The sequence below is a fragment of the Rhineura floridana genome, chromosome 2, assembly GCF_030035675.1.
Source record: "Rhineura floridana isolate rRhiFlo1 chromosome 2, rRhiFlo1.hap2, whole genome shotgun sequence".
NCBI lineage: Eukaryota > Metazoa > Chordata > Lepidosauria > Squamata > Rhineuridae > Rhineura > Rhineura floridana.
Window position 1 is genome coordinate 169,841,934 of NC_084481.1, and position 3,617 is coordinate 169,845,550.

Here is a 3,617-nt window from a genome sequence, read left to right on the forward strand (position 1 = left end):
GCTGCTACCACAGGGAGGTAAGCCTACCACTGACAGAGGAGTGAGGGCAGCATGGCAGACTTTGTCTAAATGGAAATGGAGTGCCTTCAAGCCGATTCCGACTTATGGCTACCCTATGGTTAGGGTTTTAATGGTAAGCGGTAGGACCCTGTCAAATCTGGCACCGGCTCTGCTTCTAGAATAAATGTTGCCTTACTGCTTCTTTAGTACCAAACAACAATATTGCCATGAATAAGAGAACTGATGGCTGCATCCATCTTGCAGGGCATGTGGATCAGTCACTGTACCTGGCCATGTGGATGGCATCTCCTCACTCGCAATGTTACTTAGTACATTTTCACTATAAACAGGTGGGAGACCCAGAGTTGGACTGAATGCCAGTTCCATTTGGCATGCATGGATTAGATAAACCTTGCATGGATTACATGCACTGCGCTTGGAGGAAGAGGAAGTGCTAAAATGTAGCATGCAAAGATAAAATTTGATTGCAATATCCTTAGTGAAAGTTACAATAACCATTGTTCTGAAGTGGAGTGGCAGGATGGGGAATTAGCTTTCCCAGGAGCTGTATGGGATGGGTGTGTTCATATGTCACTCTCCTAATCCTTGTCTGCCAAGTTTCTTGCAGCTACAGCATCAGTTGCACCAGTGATTGTGTCACTGGGAATGCTAATGTCAACACACTGGAATTAAGTCACTTACTGTCCTATCCTTTGCAAGGCTTTGAACAAGCCTTTTAAGTTGAGACCTTATCCCAGTCTGCATCTGTATTGGAATTGCTTTTTAATATGTTTTTAAACCTTTTTTAAAACAATATGTTTTTAATCTTTTTTAAAAAATATATGTCTTGAAAGCTTTAAAAAAATTTTTTTAAAGGTGTTTTGTTTTAATGTATTTTATGGTCTGTTTTTATGATGTTTTATAGTGTTTTTAGTGTTTTTAGTGCTTTTGTTTGCCTCCCTGGGCTCCTGCTGGGAGGAAGGGTGGGATATAAATCAATCAATCAATGTCTACTCAGAAGCAATAGAGTGCATTGGGACTTATTTTCAGGTGTGTGTGTATAGCATTGCAGGCTTACATTTCTGCTTTTTTTATCCATTTGTCTTTCAACAGCACTCTGCTTCTTCCATTGACAATGAGGCTGTGGGCACACTAGTTGCCTAGAGCAAAGTGTTTCCATTGGTCACACCTGGCAGGGCAACGGATTGATCTGCTGATCAGTTGCAAAATTTATTTGAAGCTTAATTTAAAAAAAAAAAACACTCCAGCTGATCCAACCAGATTTTAGAGTAAACAGGTGGGATTTGACTAGCGTCATGTGCCCCTGTTCTCAGAAAAGAGAGGTAGAGATGCACGGGAACCAGCAGAACAGTAAGTGTGTCTGTACCCTCAGACAGATTTTTTGAACGCAATTTTTCACAGGGCCCCCCCGCAATAACAACAAGAGGAAGAGACCACTTTAGTGAAGGCCATTTTGCTCCTGCACGTATGCATGAAAGATGGCCAAGATTTCACCTCTTTCAACAAGCCAGAACTGTTCGCTTGTCATACCATATTTGCAGAACCTAGGAAATGAGATACAGTCACAACTACTCTTTCATTGACTTTAGGTTGCTGTGCTCTGTTTGTTGACCAAAGTCACCACTCCTGATCCTCTTTAGAAATCCCCACCAGAAATCAATAAGTCTTTCTGCTTGGACTAACAGGGTGGAGTTCTGAAATACAATGTCTCACTTTTTGAAGCGGGGGGGGGACTTTTGAAGGATTTGACATCTTCAGTGAGTATAATTAAGTAGTAGAATGCCAACCAAATGGTGCAAATGGGTATGGAAATGTGACCATGTATTCTTTCCCATCCCACTTGGCACCTTTCTTTGTCGCAGTCCCTGGTCCTTTCCATCCCTTGGGGCCTTCACCTGCATGGTTTGCTGTCTTGCCTCAAGCACCAGCCTCCTCCCCTCTCCCCCCCCCCGTCCCCTTTAGACCTATTCAGTTATAGCCAATCCCAGTGGCCACTGCGTTAGCAATTGGTGTTTCATGTCTTTGTGCATCACGTGAATAAATGTTTTAAAATACCATCTGTGTGATCTTCTTACTGCTGGAAGTGCACGGAGAGATAGCTCATCTAAATTGAAATGTAGAGGCAAATCATTGCCCAATAAAGCAAAGCAGCAGCAGGGTGAGGTAGAACTGGTGCCTGCAAAGAGGAAACCATTAGTGATTTGAGACTGAATGGAGTTGGGGGGGTGTCAGGGTACTGGAAGTAGTAGACACAAAGTCAGAGTACGGCACCAGACTGCCTTGGGCATGAGATGGTCTGCTACTGGGCCAAATTCAAGGTGTTGTTACTAACATATAAGGTTCTATACTACTCAGGACCAGGTTACTTGGGAGATCACCTTATCCCTTACATACCTAATGGTCACTGCAGTCAGCAGAAGAGCTTCTCCTACAAGTTCCAATGATACCACAACCCCGCTCCCCATTAACTCAGAGCAGGACTTTCAGTGTGGTTGCCCCTTTCCGTGGAACAGCATTCCTGCTGAGATATGACCGGTGTTGACTATCTGCACTTTCTGTAAACAACTGAAGACGTTTTCATTTCGACAAGCTTTTCCAGTTGGCTGAAGGCGTCTCTGACTTAGCTGTTTATTCTGTTTAAAAACCTATCTTTGGTTGGGGGTGGGGGTTATATTCTTTTCAAAACTATTTTAGTTGTTTTCACAGTATGTTAATTGCCTTGAGACTCATGTGGAAGCTGACGGTGATTCATAAATTAATGAATTAAATAAATAAATTGTAAGCTCCCGGATGAGTTTTCATTTATTTCCTGAAAGTAGCCATAAGTCTTGCTTGTGTTCTGGAAAGCCCTCCATTAAAATGTGTCACTGAGAAACAATTTTTAGGCGAAATGCCCTTAGAGCTGTTTAGCTGAAGAGTGGGTAAGCAAACTCCCTCACATCCCTCCCTCCCTCCCTCCCTCCCCCCCCCCTCTCTCTCTCTCTCTCTCTCTCATATATCGGTTCTTGACCACTGTTGGGGGCATTCATGATATGAAATCTCTTAAAAATAACACCTGAATGTGATTGAACAACTTCCTCTTCAAAATGGTTGCTTCAGAAGCAAGTTGACATACGTTGCCAACTTCAGAAACAAGTTAGTCACTCTCAGATGTTTGGGGGGGTAGACTAGGAAAGGGCATTCTCTGTGGGAGCCTCTGAGTTGTGGAACTCCCTCCCCAACAAGGTACGTCTGGCAACTTTGCTGTACAGTTTTAGACGAATGCTGAAGACAAACCTCTTTACCCTGGCCTTTGACATCAGAGTCATGTGTTTTTAGGATCTACCCCATTTTAGGATTTTATCTTATTTTTAATTGTTTTTAATATTGTATTTGAAAATTGTTGTAACCTGCCCTGCGACCTTTGGATGAAGGGCGGGTAATAAATGATAAGAACATAAGAACATAAGAGGAGACCAAGGGCCCATATAGTCCTGCACTCTTCTCATGGTGGCCAACCAGACTGCCTCAAAGGAAAACTAGAAAGCAGGTCCAAAGCCCCACCTGCAGTTCCCAGCAACTGTTATTCAGAGGCACAATGCCTCCAACAGTGGAGG